We start from the raw sequence: 25,358 nt of genomic DNA, 5'->3' as shown, positions 1-25,358 counted from the left end.
CATCTCTCTCTCTCTCTCTCTCTCTCTCTCTCTCTCTCTCTCTCTCTCTCTCTCTCTCTCCTTTTTCATTCTTCTCTCGTTTATTGCTTCAGACATGGTGCCCCTTTCCCGGGTGGCCACTGTCTGTGCACTGTTACCTGCCTTCGCAAATAAACAAACACACACACACACACACACACACACACACACACACACACACACACACACACACACACACACAGGGTCACCTTTTCTCCTCCATCTGTGCAGATTACACCGCTGCTTACTAGTGCAGTTGTGTCCTTTTATTTATAAACACAGTGTCACTCATTTTCTACACCTTTCTGGTTTGTGTGATGACCTTAGGTTTGAGTAACAAATAAGTCAATATCCAGTTACTTATACTGCTGCTAATATTCATAAGGTAATTATGTGTACATGCACAGAAAGCTTGTAAATGTGTATTTAAATGGGTGTGAATTGGCCACAGACAGGAGGAACAAGGTGTAAAATCAAACCTAAGTCATAACCAGGGACTGCAGTAATCTTTTGTTTCTCATACTTCTCTCACTCACCTCTCATTTATCACTTGTAATTGATAAGTTAATAATAATAAACATTAATTAAAAATATCGTTCGAATATTTTGTTTTCTAGATTTATGCTATGAAGCTCTTTATTATAGTATTTTTTTTCTTGCACAAAGTATATTTTTATCACAAAATAAAAGGACTTCTTTTATTGTTAAATATAATCTAGTAATTGCAAACATTAATCACAACATCTATATTGTATGGGTTTGAGACATAGATAATGTATGTAAAGACTTTTCTTTATATATTTTTTATATATCTGTATCTGTAGTGTAGCCATATTTTTGAATAGCGCCACTACAGAAGCTCTATAGCATTAATAAGCTGTCACTTGACATCTTCAGGGTTGTGATGTTAAAGAAAACAAATCAACACCTTCTGACTTGTTAGTTTTGAGAGTTTAGCAGCACTTTGGCATAATTTACAGTGTAAACAGTAAACAATAAACAAATGTTAGCATTCGCCTGCGACCATTGATTCCCGTTTTAAAGCCTGCTTCAACAGAAGTCAATCTGATGAGTACACATGCGATTAATTGATAAAATGTCACTGGCAGGAGCCTCCTCATGTTTTCCTTTATTTGGCTGGATATTGAGGATATTGAGCAAAAGCATGTGTACATTAGCGACCACACAGTATTGGGCTTGTGTACACAAAGCATTTTAGTACACATGAGTTCACACCAATGCAGCTTCAGTGTTTGTGCTCTTAGAGATTTCTTTTGGCCACTGTGTCTGTGTCTGTGTCTGTGTGTGCGTGTGCGTGTGTGTGTGTGTGTGTGTGCGCGCATGTGTTCGATGTGGTATTCTCCATATGCAATCTTAAACATTCCATAACCACAGACGCTCCTTTGGCGCTGGTATTGCATTCAGCAAGCAGTGCATTCATCCTGAAAGAGATAATATCCTCTAGCATTTTCATGTGTCATATCCTGGCCTACATCTTCCCTTAATGAAATGCCCTCTTGTCCCTTGATCCACACACTCATTCTGTCTCCCTTACACACTCAGAGCATCCACTCTGCCCTATTGGAGCCATTGTGCCGCTGCCATAATGAATTGTATACTTTCTTCCTAATTGCTTTAGCCAGTGGCTTATTGAAGTGTTCCTTCATAAGACAGTGTGGTGAGAGGTAAAGAAAGTGCTGAACCTGCTCGGTTTGAGAGGTTTTCTGACTGCTTGTCTTGCCTGGTTAACATTAGTGTCTCAGTGTAGTGTAGACTAAATACAGACCTGTCAGGAACCTTCTATTACAGTATAATGATTTTATATATATATATATGTATATATATATATATATATATACAGTATAAGCCTGTGCTTTGAGAGGGACGTGATCTATAAGGCAGCATTGCAGTATAACAATCCATACAAGACTAATTAATTAATAAATTCATTCATTCATTCATTTGTTTCTTCATTCATTCCATTAATTCCAGCTGAACATTCAGCCATCAGTTTTAATTATTTATATGACTGATGCCTCTGTCAACTTCACAGACATCTCCAAACACTTTAAAAGTGGATTCCAGGATTCCAAAAAAGTCCTAAGGGTTTAAATGAAATGAAGAGAATTGAATAACCAACAGAAATAGAATAAGAATGGTGTGAGTCTGACTCTCAGTATGCTTGACTGTGTTATAGAGCAACATCTACATGTTATTGTGACATACTTCGATGCTATTACTTACAACAGGTTACATAAGCCTTAACTGTCAATCAGGTGTCAAGCAGCTGGCACAGCCATTTTGAAACAAAAGTGTGTGTTTGTATGATATAAAGTGAGTTCTCCTACAGCACTTACGCTCCCCCTCAAACTCCAGGCTCCAGCAGGAACCATCAGCTAGTATAAAATGTCTCGTTTAACAGGTGCTGTGTTGCTGTCTAATGGGTACAGTTGAAGGTTTCACACTTTTAGTCATTTTCCCAAAACAATCTCCTCCAGTTTTGAAAAGGAATTGTTGTACTACAGGAACGAAAGGAGACAGAACAAAGCCAGAGACACAGATCCTTTACTGCAGAGCCACTAAGGTGCTATTTCTTATAAGCAGAGGCCACAAGTTGTGTGTCCAAAAATCCATTTCACTTGGACATAAATATATAAAGTAAATTTGACCATTCTATGTGATAGGAACATGAAGGCAATTAATAATATTACTTCAATTCTGTAATTACGCATAAAGACATACTACAGTCACTGGTGTAGCAACACGGACAGCAACAGAATTTTTTCACTCCTTCTTACCAATCAATTAACTGGCATACATGTATTGAGTATGATGTTCACACAACTTATTACGTTACACAATGTCATCCTTTCATCCTCTTTTTTTCAGTCATCAATGCTTTTCTCTATCTGCTGTGCTGTAGGAGAGGTATAGGAGTAATGAAAGTGCAAGGAAAGTGATAACAGAACAGAGAGAGAATATGTGTGTGTTTATGTGTGTGTGTGAGAGAGAGAGAGAGAGAGAGAGAGAGAGAGAGAGAGAGAGAGAGAGAGAGAGCGAGAGAGAGAGAGAGAGAGAGCGAGAGAGAAAGAGAGAGAGAGAGAGAGAGAGAATGAGAGAGAGCGTGGGATTGTTGAAGGGGCCACCGACCTCAAAGGCAATTCCAATTTGTTGGTGAGCGTTGTGGCGTTGTGGTGCTGTGTGTGTTAGTTAATGAGGCGAGTGCGTGAGCTCTTACTCATCCTGCCAACACTGGCCGATCTCTCTTTGATTACTATAATGAAATGGTCAGAGGATTATTAACCAAACACATAACACACACACACACACACACACACACACACAGGAAAACACACTGTTTCTCACACACAAAAAGAAACAGAGGGATTGCAGCCTCAGGTTGTCACTGAGCCATTTAACCCATTTGTCTGCTATTTGTTGAGAGAGAGAGAGAGAGAGAGAGAGAGAGAGAGAGAGAGAGAGAGAGAGAGAGAGAGAGAGAGAGAGAGAAAGAAAGATATCTCAATGCTAAAACTCAGTCTAGCCACACTGACCTGCCACAAAGTGTGTGCCCTCGAGCCACCGTGGTGTATGACTTTCATTAAACTCAGATAGAAAGAGAGACAAAGAAAGGGATAGAACAAAATAAGACCAAGGGAAAGCTATCTTTACTGACAGACCAATAGGTCAATTGAAAACACATGGTATTCTTTCAAATGGTGTTCTAACGTAGATTCCTATAGAAAACAATGTACTGGAGAAAACCTATTTCAGTCTCAGCATAATGAATCATGTTCATTTGCAAATACAAATGTGCTCTCATGCAGTTTCAGCTTGACTGGAGCAACTCAGACACAAGCACTATACAGTCAACATGTCTGCTTCATGTATTCAGATCTTTAACATGGACACTTTCATCCTCTCTTTGTCACAAACCATTAAATCTAAGATTATTATTTTTGATTTGAGTGACTCACACTTGGAAGCAGGTGGATTTTTTTTTTAGCTTGTTATGTAAACAAGTGATAAGCAAAAAAAAAGAGAAAAAAGTGAAAGAACCAGAAAAGTTTTTTTTTTTTTTTTTTTTACACCTTATAAGTGGATCTTATTAACAGCACAATACTGTCGTGTGGGCATTCTGGCCTGATGCAGGTATTTTTTCACCAAATTATCTCCAATAATGAGCAGGCTGTGTAATTAAACCTTTGATTAGGAGTCTTTCTTAAGCACCTTATAGGAAATGAACTACAATCCATTCTCAGTGGCAGCTTGTAAGGTAGAGATACGCTGTGGTTCAACTGCTCTAGCCTCCCCTTTTAATGTTCAAGGGACCTGATTCGATTTTCTAGGGACATAGATATCATGGTTATAGAGTACACACTAAAATATGATAAGAGGAATTTATAGAAGTCTACTACAAAGGTCTCCTCTGCTATACTTTGATGATTTAAGATCACAGTAAGTGGGATTTTTTTTCCTTTTGCCTTTTCTCAAGCATAGAGACAGTTTGTACAAATATTTTGTACATATGTGAAATCAAAATATTTAAATGACATTATCCATTTTTGATAATAGTGTAAACACCATGCAGTGTTAAAATAATAAAGACTTACATGTGTCTAGATTTATATACGGCATAATAATCCCTAAATAACTGATAAAGCTAAAAAGAATTGTGAACAAAGTAATAAATGTTGTAAAAAAAATGTTGTAATTAATATCTAGTTGACCACATTTAGAAATTGAGAATTTTTATATTTCAATGCAAAATTATTATACATATACAATTAATATTATGTGATAATTACATATTATGTGTTATTTATATAGTATATATTTATGTAGTATTTATGTTATTCACAGTATATATATATATATATATATATATATATATATATATATATATATATATATATATATATATATATATATATACTAAATTCCATACTAATTGCTATTTGAAACTACTTGTTAAGATCTATATCATTTTAGAAACGTGTTCATTTTAGGGTTTACACAAATGGTTATGTGTTTATGTAACAAATCAGGAAGGTAGGATGCAAACAGAGTATAAAACAGAGTATAAAAGAGAGATTATTTAACAGGCTTTTTAACATCACAGACCAAAGGAACAGAGCGTATACCTCGCAACAAGAAACTGAAGATGAGTTGCTTATAAAGTTTAGAAACCAAACATAATTAATTTAAAGACATGGAAGTGCTGGTGGTTGCTGGAAGTTCATGGCGACCATGTTTGTTGGCCATGGTGAAACATGATAATATGCAACATGACAGTTTACACTTAGTAATCACTGAAGTGATTAATTCTACTAACTAAAGTCTATAAATAACATGGTCATAAATGCTGTTGTTTTAAAACGATTTTGCACTTTCCTCTTCTGAACATCAGAAGTACCCGATGATCCCTCTAATGCTGGGGTGATGAGAAACTTTATGACAGGGCAGAATTTTATTAAGACAAACGGTCCAAGAAGGTTGTGCAAGAATGTGGAAGCACTTGGAACCGACACTAATCCACTATGAAGCCAGAGCCAGGCTGAGCCAGATGTGCTTTGCAAAAGGAATCTTGTACAATGGCACAGCTGGGGGTGAGAGCCACAGGTCACAATGTTCATGACTGTTCTCCAGGTGCACATCTTTGTTCTGTGTGCCAAAATGGAAGCCAAAAATATTACGTTGTGTGGCGTACAAAAGGGCACTCGTACAGTAGGCGGGCACAAGGAGAGGAGCATCAATTCCCCCATGGGGGTCTGCAGGAATAGAACATGCTTGCACTTAATTAGACAACAATAATATGTGTGCTCAACTGTACCTTATGGAGCATAAACACTTGAATAGCTGATGGATACTGAGCCTTTGGGGAAAAGGATTAAATGGTTTTCAAAAAAAAAAAAATAGCTATAAATGCTACAGTATGTAACATGTAGCAACACAAAACAGCAGCAGACTGTGTAAAAAATCATTCTGACACTACTAATACTGTTTTAACTACTATTGCAAATGTTTTTTTCAAATGTAAATGAGGCAAAATTATTAGCACCCCAAGAAATATTCTTGCAAAATCAATGTGTATTATGGTTTGTTTGCTACATCAGAAACTTTATCTTTGTCATGTTTGACCGCAGTAAAATAAATATGAGATTGGACACAAAAATCCCTGTGTCATCCTTTATTATAGGAAAGGAATAATAACAAAATATCACACATTTTGGGAAGAGTGTCAGTGAAATATTGTGTTGGATCATTGTTGCTATGATGCTGTTTTGTGGATGATGGAACAATGACTCTTCTGAAGGCTGATGATGTTATGTTATGCACCGGACATCTATCTGAAGCTCCAGATTTGAACCTGAAAATCTGAAAATGAAAGCCCAAGGTTTAAAGCAGCTTATGTTTATGTGCATAAAAGAAAAAAAGAATAGATTGGAAGCACCGAGGTTCAATTCTCAGGACTCTCAAGCTGTCAACGTTGGACCCTTGAGCAAGGGACTTAATCCTCTCTGCTCCAGGGACACTATATCATGGCTGACCCTGTGCTCTATCCCCAACTATCTAGCAAGCTGGGATATGTGAAAAAAAATAAATAAATTGTTGTGCTGTATATTTAACAAATAAAAAGGCTTTTTCTTCCAAATATTAAAATTGTGGGTGCTGGTAAATTTGTCACCAGTACTTTGTTATCAGTATAAAAATGGCACTAGTTAAAAAATTTCTTTGGAAAATACCTCTATGCTTGACATATCACTTTTATTATTGATTTTAGCTTGTTTTGATGAAGGGTGCTAATAATTTTGGATTGGACTGCATGGTACATTTATGTTCATTTATCTTCTCTCTCCTACTCTAATGGCTTTCGCGTTAAAGACTCGTCTCTATACGAAGAACTAAAGTTCTTAGTTCATTTTTACACTCACTCAAACAGACATGATAGCAGGAGGCATCAGAAAAAATGTCAGCAATTACACCACATCGACCAGCTTAATTCATTCCTGCGTCAATTTCAGAGACATTTTGTGAAGCTTTACCATTCCGTGAACTCATCTACTTGGTGTGCTTCTGAGAAAATCAATCGGAAGAATTATCGTACAATCTGGATGTGGTGTAAATTGTAATCTTTGTACACTGATGGTTGTGTTTTGTAGACTAGTCAGAGTTGTGCTCAGAGCAGTCGGCCATTTTTAATAGATTTGTAATGTGTGTCACAAGTGTTCTCCATCAGGGGTGTTGCCACCCTTATGGATTCGCATCAGATATTTATTTATTGCAGTATTGCATTAATTGCGGGATTTCAGGTTTAAAAACTAGACACTTATTACAAAGCTTAAGGGTAAAGTAAGGAACAGAGTTAGTGTTCACACATTTGTTTGTGTTATTTGTAGAAAACTGAACAACTGACAACAGTTTGCTTTCAGAACTCTCTCACTCTCTCTCTCACTCATTTTCTACCACTTATCCGAACTACCTCGGGTGACGAGGAACCTGTGCCTATCTCAGGCGTCATTGGGCATCAAGGCAGGATACACCCTGGACGGAGTGCCAACCCATCGCAGGGCACACACACACTCTCATTCACTCACGCAATCACACACTACGGGACAATTTTCCAGAGATGCCAGTCAACCTACCATGCATGTCTTTGGACCGGGGGAGGAAACCGGAGTACCCGGAGGAAACCCCGAGGCACGGGGAGAACATGCAAACTCCACACACACAAGGTGGAGACGCGAATCAAACCCCCAACCCTGGAGGTGTGAGGCGAACGTGCTTAATCAGAGGAACAGGGTTCAAGCCCCAGCACTGCCAAGCTGCCACTGTTAGGCCCTTGATCATGGCCCTCAATCCTGTCTGCTCCAGGGGTGCTGTATTATAGCTGATCCTTCACTCTGACACCATCCTCCAAAGTTGGGATATGCAAAGAAAGAATTTCACTGTGCTGTAATGTATATTTGACAAAATAAAGGCTTCTATTCTATTAAACACACATCTTCATCTGCATGTTGACAAAATATACTAAAATGTCATAAAAGTGGTGATACTCTTGTTTCTTCTTTATTTTTTCCTTCTTCTTTTGTTTTATTTAGCATGTTGATCAAGATATATAGCTATTTATTCAACCCTTACTTCTGGCCTACTACTTTCATTCATTCATTCATTCATCTTCTACTGCTTATCCGAACTACCTCGGGTCACGGGGAGCCTGTGCCTATCTCAGGCGTCATCGGGCATCAAGGCAGGATACACCCTGGACGGAGTGCCAACCCATCGCAGGGCACACACACACTCTCATTCACTCACGCAATCACACACTAGGGACAATTTTTCCAGAGATGCCAATCAACCCCCGAGGCACGGGGAGAACATGCAAACTCCACACACACAAGGTGGAGGCGGGAATCGAACCCCGACCCTGCAGGTGTGAGGCGAACGTGCTAACCACTAAGCCACCGTGCCCCCCGCCTACTACTTTATTATTAAAAATTAAAAAATTCTTTTAAACTTGAACTTTAATGTGATGCATGCCAATTTATAATAGAGTGTGGATGTTTTTTCTTCTTTCTTTTTTTTTTCTTTTTGGAATTTTGTTGATTTGTTAAATCACATTAAAGTTGAAAAAAAAAAAACATTTGACATGATTTACTTGGTTAATTGGTTATTTTTTACATAAAAACTCTTAACAGGAGTGTGTATATCCTCTGTATGTAGTATAACAGCACTGGTAGATTCACACTAGTTCTTTGTTTGCTACATAAAACAGTGTTACATGGAAACTGTTACTGTGAAACTGTGGAAGCAGTGTGTGTGTGTGTGTGTGTACTCTACTGTACAGCCAGGTCAACTCACTCTTCAGTCCCAGGATGATTCTAACATTTTACTGGATAGAATCCTAGTTGCTGCTTTTATATCGGAACATCGAGGTTAAAATGAAAAGCTGTCAATTAAGGTTTTTTGGATCACATCTTTACTTTACTAGATGACAGTAATGAGATTGTGGGAGAGACGAAGAGAGATTTGGGGACAGATAAGTTGCCTGAAAGGGAGGCTCATCTGCTGATTTTTAAACAGATCACATCAAAAAATCTAGTGAAACTGAAAGGTCAGAATTGTGATTTTTTTCCTACTTAAAAAGGTTTCAGGTGAAGCTTAAAAGAACATGAGGCAAAGTACAGATCATATATCATGTCATATTTTTGTGTATTTGGGGTATTTTGTATAGTGTTTGAAGAGTTTCCAGCACATTTGAATCAGTATCCGTGATGAAGTTAATGTATAAAAGGAGCTGTGATTCCTCACATGGGCCTTTACATCATCTGAGTCAGTACTTACTATATGGACTGCACTGTAATATAATATCGTGAATACTAAAGCACTGGTTCTGTTGGCGGTCAGTATTAATTTGAAGCAGCAGTATCACTGAAGATGGCTATTACACCATGAACGCACTCAGAAATGTTTTTATATTCAGCAAAATGTAAATTGTCAAATGCTAATTAACATCAAAAATATTACCATTATTAAAAACATTGTCATATATGTTATAATGCATTATTACATATAGCAGTAACATTTGTTTTTTCAACTAAAGTTCATGTTCCAAAGAAGATTTTATAAACCTACTGTGTAGTTGTTGTTGTTCATCTGCTCCCTCTTTGGGGTCGTTATCAGAACCTCTAATTCTCACATTTTGTTTTATTTTTGAAGATTTACGCTTCCTGATACAAACCTCCCATTTTGTTAGGGCTTGGAACTATAACCCTACTTTGTATTTATTTAACAAAAGGAAGAACATAAATCACTAACGTTTGAATACTTACATAACTTGACACTAGAATTGAAACCTTTTTTTTTTTTTTTTTTGTCACATATACATTATAGCACAGTGAAATTCTTTCTTTGCAGAGTGAAGGGTCAGCTATAATACAGCACCCCTGGAGCAGAGAGTATTAAGGGCCTTGATCAAGGGCCCAACAGTGGCAGCCTGGCAGTGTTGGGGCTTGAACCCCAATCCTCTAATCAACAACCTAGAGCCTCAAGCCACTTATGAGCTAACCCAGGTTTCAAATGAATTAGTTATAATATTTAACAGACTACAAATAAAATCTAAAACACTACAGGGTGTGCTTTTATAGGAAATTCAACAAACTCATTATAAGTTAATAAGAACAACATTACTGTATATAGTTTACTTACACAAGTCTAATTCCTATGATCAGAAAGACTCACCTCTATTCTTCTTCTTCTTCTTCTTCTTCTTCTTCTTCTAATTATTATTATTATTATTATTATTATTATTATTATTATTATTATTATTCATTATTATCATTTAAAAAACATCTTGTTTTTGAAAGGAATGATTTGAGTTATAGCCGGTGTTACCGTCAGAGCTCTGCTGTTCTAGCAAATGAATCCAGACATTCTGACCAATCACATTTGAGAATTCAACAGCGCAGTAGTATAAATGCATTTAAAAGACATTACGTTTATGAAGATTTATAGCATGTTATATGTGTTTGCTGAAATCACTAGGTATATCTCACAAGATAGATGTATTTTTTTGCCAGTCGTAGCAGATTAATTCATGTTCCTGTCTGTAAATAGTACAACATAATTTAGATTAGTGTCTGATGTCATTTCATTTTGTTGGCAAAAATGAAAAATAAACATAAATCTGATGGAACTAGTAATATTTAAAACAAATCTATATTTAACCGTGGTGTACATAGAGGTATATAAGCTGTATATAACATGAGTGTTTTCTGAAACCCGGATCATTTTAACTTTAAGTTCCTGAGATGTACATGGCCCCTAAATGGTCTAATTCATTATTTATTCCTGGCTCTAGCTCTGGGCTGCTAACCAGTTTAGAAACTGTCTCCAAACTAGATCCAAGAGAGTGTGTGCCATGCCAAGCCCTCAGGACATTCCCAATGCTGGATCAGTTCTATCTGGGATCAGGTGCATGCTGTGAATGAGACTGAATGAATGATCAATGAGTGAATCGCACTGCCAAGCCTGTACCTGATGCAGCCTTTTAAACTCAGGTCTGGTAAACAGCTGGAGTTGTGCTTGTATGTGTCTATGCATGCTTTTGTTGATGATAATGACCACGCTTCACACAATTGTACTGTGTTCACATCAGAAAGATATTTAAAAAGTAGTTTTTTTGACTGGATTGTAGATAACTAGGTAAGGAACTCATTATGCATTTCTGAGATGAGGATGACTGAGTTTTCATGCCCCAGCACCACACAGTTGCCACTGCTGGGCTCTTCAGCAAGACCCTTAAGTTTCTCTGCTCCAGGGGAGCTGTACTGTATCATGGCTGACCCTGAACTCTGACTTCACCGTATTTCATAACAAGCTGGGATATGCAAGATGAATTACTATATATTTGACAAACATAAGGAAGTGGACTTACAGTCCTGAATGCCATAAAGATTTCAGAACAAACAAACAAACAAACAAACAAACACACAAACAAACAAACAGACATTTCCACTAGATTGCAGAAGACTAACAGGAGGCAGAGCAGCTACAACCCATGGGCTGATGAGAAAATTCAAATTAGCAAGTGTAAAATATTGCTGTGGGCTAAAAGTACCTATTCACTCCCCCACCACACGGCAATATATATACAATATATCTAATTTCTTTTCATATTAGGTTAGTTTCCATTCATTTCTCCCTTTCTTTTCTGACTGTACTTGATGAAGGTCCTGAAATGTGCTTCCTCTGATCATTTGCTAAGTTAAACTGCTTGCACACGTTAAATTTGTCTAAATGGTCCAATTTATCCTGATTAGTGTGACAGATTGCAGTGCTGTTCAAATGACTCTTAAATGCAAACCATGATAGATGCAAGTTTAAGAAGACTGGCTAATGCAGATTTTAAATTCACTAGCATAAATGCATTTATATTTATTCATTTGGCAGCAGCAGAGCTGAACGTTCAAGGGTTTGAGGATCTGTTTGGCAATCCTTGAATTTTAAATCATTTCCTTTCAATCACATGAACAAGGCTCGACAGGCTCATGAGTCACATGCTACCCTAGTTCATTAAGTTATCAAATTTAACAGATAATTGGGAACTCATCATGAATAATTGTGTCTTCCTTCCACATATTTTCTCGGTGTATCTGTTTTACTCTTATTTATTCATAATCAAAACATGCAACTGTGACTTTTTTATGTGCCAATACATCACTTCTGTGTGTTAGATTCAAAATATTTTGCTAGATGTTTTTTCTGGGGAAAAAATTGTGCCAGGTAGGTTGTAACCTTTATAAAAAAAAAAATAAATAGCTGTACTTTTGTCAGGGAATAAAATAATCCTTTTCTAAAATTATGGTTCTGCCTTCCATGTTGAAAATCTTAAATCTGTGCATTCTGTGTACGTGTAGCCTCACTGTTCACTAACGGTTAGCATAGAGTTTGTATATGCTACTGTTGTTTTTTTTAGAAAGGTGTAAAAATCTAACACCTGTCATCATTATACATCATCTGGCTTTACAGGTGTCTTGGACTGTTAAGAATAGCAAAAGGTGCCAGCACTGAGACTGCTAAGACATAACCACTAATTTCCAAAAATATGGCTAAACTTACACTTCATAAAATAAGCAAGAGTGTGCATGATGTGATGATGTGGGAAGAATGAAGCCTGTAATTTATTGTTGAATAATTTAATTCATGCTGCTACTTCCTTTTAACTGCTAACTTCATCTTTCATTGGGTGACTGGGTTAAGAGTACCATCCAGTGTATGTTGCATGTCTAGCATGCTAACGTTTTTGCTGACTGAATTTATCAAATGTAATATTTCAATGCTTTTCACAAGGATTGTATCAGAAAATTATAACATTAAATTATTGCACCAGCATTACTGCACTCAGCTTACTGTTTACATAAAAACAAAGATGCCAAAGCTCTGCTCCTTTGTGCTCCTAGTGTAACCCCTGAACCCTTGTTTTCAGCAGCCATCAAAGTGAAAGATGACAGTCCATAAAATAAAATACAGCCTCATAGAATGTATGTAATCTGATGTATGTTTAGACTTAATTATAACCACACAGCTGTATACTGCTTATAAAATCTAATACATTTCCAAAAAAAGGCCAAGTGTACAAGGAAACAGGGATTTCTATGCTATATACATTTCTACTCTAATATATATTGCAGGGAGAGAAAAAAGGGGGTTTGTTGAATGAATAATGTCTGTATATAAAAAATACATATGACATTTCCACATGCAAACACTAAGAGCAGTAATAAAAATAGCGCTCTTTTTCAGTGGCTGGCTTTTTTTTTTGGGCTAGTTTAATGTATTTTTGTGTTTTTTGAGATTGAAGTTTGGCTGGAAATGTTGCTGAAACTTGTCAACCTTAGTTAAATGACCTCAAGCACAGTTGAGGAAAGGTGTGTCCAAAACTTCTCAAAATGAGCTGCTCGACTACTGTATATGCCGGAGGATGGTATGTTGTTGACTGCTTATTATGGGGTACTACAAATGTGCTCAATAGCAGCCTACAGCTTAAACCAGGTGTGATAGCCTGATATCTTAATTTAGTTTGCGATTATATGGTTATTAATGTCATTCAGCTTCACCCATATCTTTGCTTATGTCTAATTACTGTTCACTAGTAGAAAGCACACTGACTTGAAGTACTACTCCTGTAGTAATACTTTTAAAGTTGAGTAAAAAAAAATTTACTCAACTTGTTGTCTTTCAGCTGCTCCCTCCTCGGGATCGCCACAGCGGATCATCCCATCCACATATTTGATTTGGCACAGGTTTTACACCGGATACCCTTCTACCCTCCCTTTTTATCCAGGCTTGGGACCAGCACTAAGAGTTAACCCCTAAGTGACTGGTTTGGTTCCCTGCTAGGAAATCAACCCCTTGCCAAAGCAGCGAGGGAAATTACTTTTCAATTAACTCTCTTTGTACCTACAATAGTACCTACAACAAAAAATATCTGAAGAATGCATTTTTTAACTACTTTTTAAACTTAGCACATGAGCTATGCTGAAGTGAACATGCCTCGATTATGAACAGTATGTATAGAAAGATAACATTAGCTGGATAGTTAACAATCAAATGCATGTTTTGGTTTCAGTAGCTTGTTAGGTTTGCTAGCTTACACATGATAATTCGTACATGTTTCTATCTGCATAGTCCAATAGATTGTAGCAGCACATAGACCTACAATATTTAACACAACAGGCAATCACTACTGAACAATGAAGAGGCATCTGAACTACAGTATCTCACAGAAGTGAGTACACCCCTGAAATTTTTGGAAATATTTTACTATATCTTTTCATGTGACAACACTGAAGAAATGACACTTTACTACAATATAAAGTAGTGAGTGTAAAACTTGTATAACAGTGTAAATTTTCTGTTCCCTTAAAATAACTCAACACACAGCCTTTAATGTCTAAACCTCTGGCCACAAAAGTGAGTATACCCCTAAGTTAAAATGTCAAAACTGGGCCCATTAATTTCCAGCACTGCCTCAACCCTCTTGGGCATGGTGTGCACCAAAGAGTCACAGGTTGCCACTGGAGTCCTCTTTCACTCTACCATGATGACATGGATGTTAGAGATCTTGCTCTTCTCCACCTTCCGTTTGAGGATGTGGCACAGATGCTCAATAGGGCTTAGGTCTGGAGACATGCTTGGCCAGTCCATCACCTTTACCCTCAGCTTCTTTAGAAAGGCAGTGGTCATCTTGGAGGTGTGTTTGGGGTTGTTATCATGTTGGAATACTGCCCTGTGGCCCAGTCTCTGAATTGTATTATTGTATTGTATAATTGTAGGCTTACTTGTACATCATCTTTAGAAGAGGCTTCCTTCTGAGACGACAGCCATGCAGACCAAACCCTTCAACCTCTGCTGGCAGCATTCATACGTCTGTTTCCCAAGAACAGAGGTGTTCTGAGTGGAAACTGTCTTGTTAAACCGCTGTATGGTCTTGGCCACCCTGCTGCAGCTCAGTTTCAGGGTCTTGGCAATCTTCTTATTCATTAGCCTATGCCATATTTATGTAGAGCAACAATAATTTTTTTTCAGATCCTCAGAGAGTTCTTTGCAATGAGGTGCCATGTTGAACTTCCAGTGACCAGTATGAGAGAGTATAAGCAATAACACCAAATTTAACACATCTGCTCCCCATTCACACCTGAGACCTTGTAACACTAACGAGTCACATGACAGGAGAGAAAATGGCTAATTGGGCCAAATTTGGACATTTTCACTTAGGGGTGTACTCACTTTTATGGCCAGAGGTTTAGACATTAATGGCTGCATGTTGAGTTATTTTGAGGGGACAGCAAATTTACACTGTTATACAAGCTTTACACTCACTACTCTATATTGTAGCAAAGTGTCGTTTCTTCAGTGTTGTCAAATGAAAAGATATAATAAAATATTTACAAAAATGTCAGGGGTGTACTCACTTCTGTGAGATACTGCAACACCAAGAGTGTAAAACACCAACAGCTCTGGCTAGCAAGTCTAGTGCACAGCTTATCTGTACATGTCTCCTCAGCAGGGCGAAATATTAATATCGTCATGGATTTTGGATCACATAATTCATAGAATTCCTCTGACACATTTAAAAATAAAGATACCTGATATATTAGACCAGAAATGCTAATCTGTTTTCACTGTCTCAGACATTGCGGCTCATGACTAAGTATGACTAAGACTTTTGGCAGAAAACAATTTTATTTTGATCATAAATGTATTTATTTAAAATTTACCGTAATTTGCACATACTGTCTTTGAATTAGCTTGCTGTCTTCCTGAGTTAGCCTTATTATACCTATTACTATTTTTATTCCAGAACTGTGAGAAAAATACATAAAATATTTGAGTATTTTATTTAAAAATAAACAAAAGTGAAAGTACTATAATTCAATTATACCTTTGTGTACCATGGACTCAACTACTGTAAAGAGAGTAGATGTAGTTTGCTACTTTCCCCCCCTGCTGTTCACATAACCAGAGAAAATCATTTTGCAGCAAAGCCTCAATGCCTGGACAGGAGGTTTGATTAGAATACAGACGTTGGCATCTTAACATATACCTCTCACTTAATAGATATTCTGTCTCAATTAAGCCCTGGTATAGATGCAGTACAGCATGGCGTATCCAAGAGGAGTTCATCAATCTTAGCAACCGCCATCCAATGAAACAGAGTGAGGCAAATTTTTGCATTTAATTAATGCAGCAGTTCTGTTACTGCTGCTCAGCATCTTTCTATTGCCAGTATGGAGAACTAATATTCATCTGTGCTGTACAACCGCAGAACAAGGAGGAGAGATTAAGTGAAGAGCAGAGGGATGAGAACAGCAGGGATCTGCAAACTTTGTGATGAATGTTTAAGTTTGGCATCTATGATGGATGAGGACCGAATGGTGTTTGTCACAGTCGCAACACTCTTTCTGGGCTTCCTATCCATTCTACACTGCTAACACAGCACACTTAGACTAGTGTGTTTAACAGTTCTGTGTCATTAAAGTTGCTGTTTTCTCCCATTTGCAGTTGAGTAATGTGTTAAAGTGATACTAATGTTAATCACTCTTATTTTTAGTCAGCTAGACAATAAGTAATGAGCATCGCAGGTGCACAATGACTAAAAGAAATTAACATCAGGGCACAGTACATTTTCAATTCAAGTAAATTTGTATAGTCATTTGTATAGTGTTTTTAACAATGGATATTGTCTCAGAGCAGTTTTATAGAAACAAATATATTTAGGATGAAAATGAATTTAAGGATGTTATACAGGTGCTGGTCATATAATTAGAATATCATCAAAAAGTTGATTTATTTCACTAATTCCATTCAAAAAGTGAAACTTGTATATTATATTCATTCATTACACACAGACTGATATATTTCAAATGTTTATTTCTTTACATTTTGATGATTATAACTGACAACTAAGGAAAATCCCAAATTCAGTATCTCAGAAAATTAGAATATTACTTAAGACCAATACAAAGAAAGGATTTTTAGAAATCTGGGCCCACTGAAAAGTATGAACATGAAAAGTATGAGCATGTACAGCACTCAATACTTTTGCCTGAATTACTGCAGCAATGCGACGTGGCGTGGAGTCGATCAGTCTGTGGCACTGCTTAGGTGTTATGAGAGCCCAGGTTGCTCTGATAGTGGCCTTCAGCTCTTCTGCATTGTTGGGTCTGGCATATCGCATCTTCCTCTTCACAATACCCCATAGATTTTCTATGGGGTTAAGGTCAGGTGAGTTTGCTGGCCAATTAAGAACAGGGCTCCCATGGTTTTTAAACCAGGTACTGGTAGCTTTGGCACTGTGTGCAGGTGCCAAGTCCTGTTGGAAAATGAAATCTGCATCTCCATAAAGTTGGTCAGCAGAAGGAAGCATGAAGTGCTCTAAAACGTCCTGGTATACGGCTGCGTTGACCTTGGACCTCAGAAAACATAGTGGACCAACCTTAAGATCTACTGAGATACAAGTTGGCAAGAAAAAAATTCCCTAAGACGATGTGAGGAAGAACGGATCCAGACTAAAAAGGGAAACGCATCCTCATCTTGGTGTGAGTATAAATATTTCCTTTCTATAACTTTGTGCTATATGATTAAGTGCAATTGCTTAACTAGAAAATTCATTCTAGTTATAACATGAAGTCCATCTGGTTGATGTTATCACCTGTTAACTGATGGAAACTTAAGTGGAAAACTGATTGTGTATTTCCAAACCATCTCCAAGGTTTCTATATGTACAAAGGTAATCACATGTATCTTCAGACTGTCTATATTCTGAGCATCAGCAAGTGGTCTCTAAGCGTTAAGACTCCAAACAGAAGCAGGGCATCAGAATGGATCAGGCAGGTCAGAATTGCTAATATCACAGTACTTTGTGAGGATCCCGAGGCACCTAAAGATGTACCAGCACCAGTTGGATTCTGTTTCATGAAGATGGAAATTCGGACATTCAAAGAGAGGTTTTTATCTACATGTGGTTGGTGAGGACAACAACCTCCTAATCAATACACAATTGTCAGACTGTACCTGTATATGACTATAGAATGGACATTATACATAATAACAGTCAATAAAAGTAATAACTTTTCCTTAAAATAAAATGACAAAAACATTAAACAAAACAACAAATCAATTACATCACCTGATGTAAGTGTAGACAATATGTTTAAGATCAGTGACCTCTAAGCACTACCTTTAACAACAACATTCAACAAAACAGAGACAAATAGACAATTAGATTCGACTTCCAACTTTGATATCAGAACGTTTTTCAGTGTAATACTGGTTAGAACAGTAACAGTATAACATCGTCCAGTTAAATACAGTTCCTACTAGGGCAGTTCTCAATACTGATCAGTTCTGCATTCCAGAGGTAAGTATTTACTGTTGTCCACTAAGTTGTAGAACAGTTGAAAGCTCAAAGTGATTTTAACTTTGACTGAGCAGTAAACAAACACAAGTTACTCCCTTGAATGGATTAGATGAATTTCCTCTTCTTTCCTTCTAGAATTCGACTGTGTTGACTCACCATCAATGATACTCTTAACTCCACTAAAAGACCTGACCTGTTCAAACGGCCGCAATCCAGTAGATAACATAAATATAAGCATATATTTGTTCAACAATAAAGTATTGTTTATATACATTCACTTTTCTGGCATATTATATCAACAAATCTTACCAACATATACTTTTGGTAGGTATTATTTTACAGTTTAGTAAGTAAATAAAAAATAATTGTTCCAGCATTAACAATATTGCATTTTACTTTTGTAGACACGTGCGTTACAGCTACACGTGTGTGAGCTAGACCACTGCACGTGCGTTACAGCTACACGTGTGTCAGCTAGACCACTGCACGTGTGTTACAGCTGCACGTGTGTGAGCTAGACCACTGCAGGTGCGCTACAGCTACACGTGTGTGAGCTAGACCACTGCACGTGCGTTACAGCTACACTGCGAGAGCTAGACCACTGCACGTGCGTTACAGCTACACTGTGAGAGCTAGACCACTGCACGTGCGTTACAGCTACACGTGTGTGAGCTAGACCACTGCACGTGCGCCACAGCTACACGTGTGTGAGCTAGACCACTGCACATGCGTTACAGCTACACTGTGAGAGCTAGACCACTGCACGTGCGTTACAGCTACACGTTTGTGAGCTAGACCACTGCACGTGCGTTACAGCTACACTGTGAGAGCTGGACCACTGCACGTGTGTTACAGCTACACGTGTGTGAGCTAGACCACTGCACGTGCGTTACAGCTACACTGTGAGAGCTAGACCACTGCACGTGCGTTACAGCTACACATGTGTGAGCTAGACCACTGCACATGCGTTACAGCTACACGTGTGTGAGCTAGACCACTGCACGTGCGTTACAGCTACACTGTGAGAGCTAGACCACTGCACGTGCGTTACAGCTACACATGTGTGAGCTAGACCACTGCACATGCGTTACAGCTACACGTGTGTGAGCTAGACCACTGCACGTGCGTTACAGCTACACTGCGAGAGCTAGACCACTGCACATGCGTTACAGCTACACGTGTGTGAGCTAGACCACTGCACGTGCGTTACAGCTACACTGCGAGAGCTAGACCACTGCACGTGCGTTACAGCTACACTGTGAGAGCTAGACCACTGCACGTGCGTTACAGCTACACGTGTGTGAGCTAGACCACTGCACGTGCGCCACAGCTGCACGTGTGTGAGCTAGACCACTGTACGTGCGCTACAGCTACACGTGTGTGAGCTAGACCACTGCACGTGCGTTACAGCTACACTGTGAGAGCTAGACCACTGCATGTGCGTTACAGCTACACGTGTGTGAGCTAGACCACTGCACGTGCGCCACAGCTACACGTGTGTGAGCTAGACCACTGCACGTGCGTTACAGCTACACTGTGAGAGCTGGACCACTGCACGTGCGCTACAGCTACACGTGTGTGAGCTAGACCACTGCACGTGCGTTACAGCTACACGTGTGTGAGCTAGACCACTGCACGTGCATTACAGCTATACATGTGTGAGCTAGACCACTGCACGTGCGTTACAGCTACACATGTGTGAGCTAGACCACTGTACGTGCGTTACAGCTACACTGTGAGAGCTGGACCACTGCACGTGCGTTACAGCTACACGTGTGTGAGCTAGACCACTGTACGTGCGTTACAGCTCCACTGTGAGAGCTAGACCACTGCACGTGCGTTACAGCTACACGTGTGTGAGCTAGACCACTGTACGTGCGTTACAGCTCCACTGTGAGAGCTAGACCACTGCACGTGCGTTACAGCTACACGTGTGTGAGCTAGACCACTGTACGTGCGTTACAGCTACACTGTGAGAGCTAGACCACTGTACGTGCGTTACAGCTCCACTGTGAGAGCTAGACCACTGCACGTGCGTTACAGCTACACGTGTGTGAGCTAGACCACTGTACGTGCGTTACAGCTCCACTGTGAGAGCTAGACCACTGCACGTGCGTTACAGCTACACGTGTGTGAGCTAGACCACTGTACGTGCGTTACAGCTACACTGTGAGAGCTGGACCACTGCACGTGCGTTACAGCTACACGTGTGTGAGCTAGACCACTGTACGTGCGTTACAGCTCCACTGTGAGAGCTAGACCACTGCACGTGCGTTACAGCTACACGTGTGTGAGCTAGACCACTGTACGTGCGTTACAGCTCCACTGTGAGAGCTAGACCACTGCACGTGCGTTACAGCTACACGTGTGTGAGCTAGACCACTGTACGTGCGTTACAGCTACACTGTGAGAGCTAGACCACTGTACGTGCGTTACAGCTCCACTGTGAGAGCTAGACCACTGCACGTGCGTTACAGCTACACGTGTGTGAGCTAGACCACTGTACGTGCGTTACAGCTCCACTGTGAGAGCTAGACCACTGCACGTGCGTTACAGCTACACGTGTGTGAGCTAGACCACTGTACGTGCGTTACAGCTACACTGTGAGAGCTAGACCACTGCACGTGCGTTACAGCTACACTGTGAGAGCTAGACCACTGTACGTGCGTTACAGCTCCACTGTGAGAGCTAGACCACTGCACGTGCGTTACAGCTACACGTGTGTGAGCTAGACCACTGTACGTGCGTTACAGCTACACGTGTGTGAGCTAGACCACTGTACGTGCGTTACAGCTACACTGTGAGAGCTAGACCACTGTACGTGTGTTACAGCTCCACTGTGAGAGCTAGACCACTGCACGTGCGTTACAGCTACACGTGTGTGAGCTAGACCACTGTACGTGCGTTACAGCTACACTGTGAGAGCTAGACCACTGCACGTGCGTTACAGCTACACGTGTGTGAGCTAGACCACTGTACGTGCGTTACAGCTCCACTGTGAGAGCTAGACCACTGTACGTGCGTTACAGCTAAACGTGTGTGAACTAATCATAATTTAGAATAATAACATAGAATAATTTTTGATCGAACACTTCTGAAACAAAATAAAAGCAGAATCCACTCAATCCCTTCTTTTTATTTTTAACTTGAAGTATATTTAAGATTATTTTTGACTTTTTGACTCAATTACATCCACTACTAAAGTTTAGTTCCTCCGGTCTTCTCTCCTCTCTGCTATTGCGCAATCTGACCCCAACAGCCCATGAAGCAGGTAGGCGGAACCTATTACCCACGATCTGATTGGTCAGAGCAACCGCTCATCATTTTTACAAGATTTACAAGTTTTAAACAGCTTATGAACTTTACTAATTACTAGTTTTAACTTATTTATATTATAATTTAAACTCCAAAACATTTATATAAATACATGCATTGTTACATTTCTGCATGTATAACCCTTGTGTACTCTGAGTTACATAAAGTTGCTTTCTGACAATGTCTATACAAATGAAATGAATAGAATGGAATGTTACTGAAAAGTTTTCACAAAAATTGGGAAATAAAGGACCAGTTAGAAACCATCGCATTTTGTATTTTGTGTTAGCATATGCTCCTAACTAACATTAATTCAATGTATAATTACACAGAGACCAAAATTCCTTCAATTTCATGTTTATTAATGCAAATTACTGAATGTCTCATGAGCCATCTGCTATGAAATATAATTATTAGTTATGGGTAGGGTTAAGGGCAGGGTTAGGAGCCATATTATTTTCTTATGACTTCATAAAACCCAGTGAAATTGCTCTCTTTTCATTAGTATTCCTTCTCTGAGTTTCAGAACAGGTTTATTCCTTTTGCTTTGAGTTCCTGTGGTTCAACTTTATCTTCCATGTACATCATATTAACTACTGTCATATATCATATATATATTCCCATCTACTATAGAGTGAAGTTGAGAAAACATTTCCATTCTGATAAGATCATTCATTCATTTTAAGACAAAAGTATGACAGAGTAATAGTGAGCAGCTTGTTAAAAAATGAGAAAGGGAAAAAAGAGAGAGAGAGAGAGAGAGAGAGAGTGAGGCTGAGAGGAGTTAAAAGAAGCAAATGGAGAGCAGAAATGTAAAAGTACATTCATACTATGTCTATGAGTGGAGTGTAAAAAAAAACGTGTGAGGATTAGAAATAAGGAGAAAAGGGTGACAGAAGGAGAGGAAAATGAGAGAGAGAGAGGTGTTAACCTTGAGAGAGCTCATCCATTATAGTGAGGTTGCTACTCTTTCTGTCACACTGTCAGAGATACGCCACCTCTACAGCACAGAAAAGGTCACCTACAACTCTGCTCAACTCCAGACAGCCACCACACACAGGCTGTGCAGCCACATCAGATATAATTACTCATTCACGTTACACAGACGCTATACAGGAAGGCCTCTTGCACAGACCAGAAACACACACGTGTGCTGTGAGCTCTTTGGTGAAGCACTGAAAATGATTTGAAGGTTAGGAGTGAAATATGTAATGATGTGCTTTTGTTGTATTTTTTTATATTTTTTTATTTATTTATTTTTTTGGGTTTTTTTTTTTTTTTTTAGAAACCTGCATGTAAAAGTGGTTTGTTAAATGTGCAGCAATTTTTCAAAAGGAAGTAAGGTTTAATCTGCATGGTCAGCCAGTGACTCATGAGATTGCTGTGGATGGAGCCATGACTTTTTTGAACCATCGATGCATCAGTCAGCTGTATGGTCTGGTCTTTATTACTAATCATTTAAAGACTTCGGCAGGAAGGAATTAGTGTTGGGTCTGTGGTGAACTCAGAAATTGTGCTTACCTGTTAGTTCCTCAGGAGCTCTTGGTTGCTTAATTCCACTCAACTACAATCTGTTGTAGAAAGGACATTAATTATATTTATATTATTTACTGTCCAGTGTCACCCAAATGAGGATGAGGTCTGGTTCCTCTTAAGGTTTCTTCCTCATATCATCTCAGGGTTTTTTTTATTTGCCACTGTTGCCTCTGGCTTGTTCATTAGGGATAAATGTTAGAGATAAATTGTAACTTAATATTTAAACTTTAAACTTATTTTTGTTTCTGTTTCTATACTTCTGTAAAGCTGCTTTGAGACCATGTGTAAAAATTGTTAAAAGCACTATACAAAAAAATGTAATTGAAAAATTTAATTAAAAAAAATCTGATTCTCCTGCTCGCTTTATTTTGTTTGAAGAACTCCTCTCTCTCTCTCTCTCTCTCTCTCTCTCTCTCTCTCTCTCTCTCTCTCTCTCTTTCTCCCTATCTCTCTATCTCTCTCTCAAATAAAATGCAGTAAGTTGTGCAGTGTTTTTCTCAGTAATTTTCTTTTTAAAAGTTTATAATACCATCAAGTTACAGCAAGATCCTGGGAGGATTGCCAGCAAATGACCGGAGCACATCTGACCTCCTCCTAAGCCGAGTGACGCTGCTGGCCTTTTCTGTAGCTCTGAGGATGAGCTACAGCCTCCCTAGGACTCGCAAATCCTCTGCTGTCATCCTGAACCCTTTGACTCACATACATCTTGTTATATCGCAAGTATTATTTGATGCTACAAATGAGTGTTACTCCCACTAGGATGTAACTGCCCTTATATTGACTTAGTCTGATCTAAAGCCTGCAGCTTCAAACTACGTTCTCGCTTTTACCATTTGAAGAGATCATTTGAAGACCGGTTTCATGATGAAGTTCTTAAGCTTTTTCTTGTCTGAGCTTTCCTCAACAGAAGGATGTGGTTTGTGTGTTTATATTTTTAATCCCTACCTTTATCTCAAAGGTAGTTAGTTTAAAGTTTATTAATTACACTAGGCGTTTACTCCATCCACACATGTTAGACTGTAAAGACAGATATTAAACATTTTCTAAAGACCTGCTTCATGATAATAGAAATAAAGGAGTTAATAGACACCACATGTATTGTGGTGTCTATATGTTCACAATAAGATTGATAATGCTATGAGGATCAGTCAAATATACAATGTAAATATAATAAAAACTCTGAATTTGAACTTGGATGCAAACCCTGGTGAGGCGATGAATTCCACAAACTGATTACATCTGATTTCCCCAGATGCATAAAAGCAATTGATCCATGGAATTATTCAATCTTTGCTAATGTTATATCTGAGCCAATTCTCTCTTGCTTGCTTTGTTTTTTGCACCTTTGAGAGAACACTCATGCGCTTGTTTTCTTTCTGTTATTTTTGTTACACACACACACACACACACACACACACACACACACACACACACACACACACACACGCACAGTGATATAACTGGGGTTTAATAAAAGAACACACAAACACACATATGCTCTGTGACAGTGGCCCTAATGAAGTACTTCTAGTCTTCACACCCTCCCACTCACCAAGTGTACCACTGTGTGTCCTTTCATTAAACCCCTGTTATCTGTCTGATTATCTACTGCAAGTGGCTTACTGTTTTTTTTTTAACTTCACCATCATTATTAGTTCCTTTACCATGTGTCAGATGACATTTCTACTGTTTTGTGTATAACCACACTTTTAATACATACACAAACTTTGCTGTCACACTGCGTTCTTTACCCCCAGCTGAGCTTGATGACTAGGAACATCACCTGAACTCCGTACCTCATGCTTTAACTCACTTACCAACAAATCTCCTCTTTTCTTTTGTAGCTGGAGGAATGGAAACTGGCCCACGAAGCCACATTATAGACCTCATCCCACTCTTGTCCCTCCCTCTGTTATTCTCTCTCTCATTAGTCCTTCATTCTGTTTGTGGTGGAACAGGTGGCTGAAAGGCTGAGAGACGGCACCTCAGAGGCAACGAGATGGCAAAAGCTCATCTACAGCCGGCACCAACATACGCACACTTATGCCTGATTCTTAGCCTGACA

Source organism: Tachysurus vachellii, chromosome 4 (assembly GCF_030014155.1).
Source record: "Tachysurus vachellii isolate PV-2020 chromosome 4, HZAU_Pvac_v1, whole genome shotgun sequence".
Lineage (NCBI taxonomy): Eukaryota > Metazoa > Chordata > Actinopteri > Siluriformes > Bagridae > Tachysurus > Tachysurus vachellii.
The sequence above is the reverse complement of the archived record's forward strand: the minus strand, read 5'-3'. Positions refer to the sequence as shown.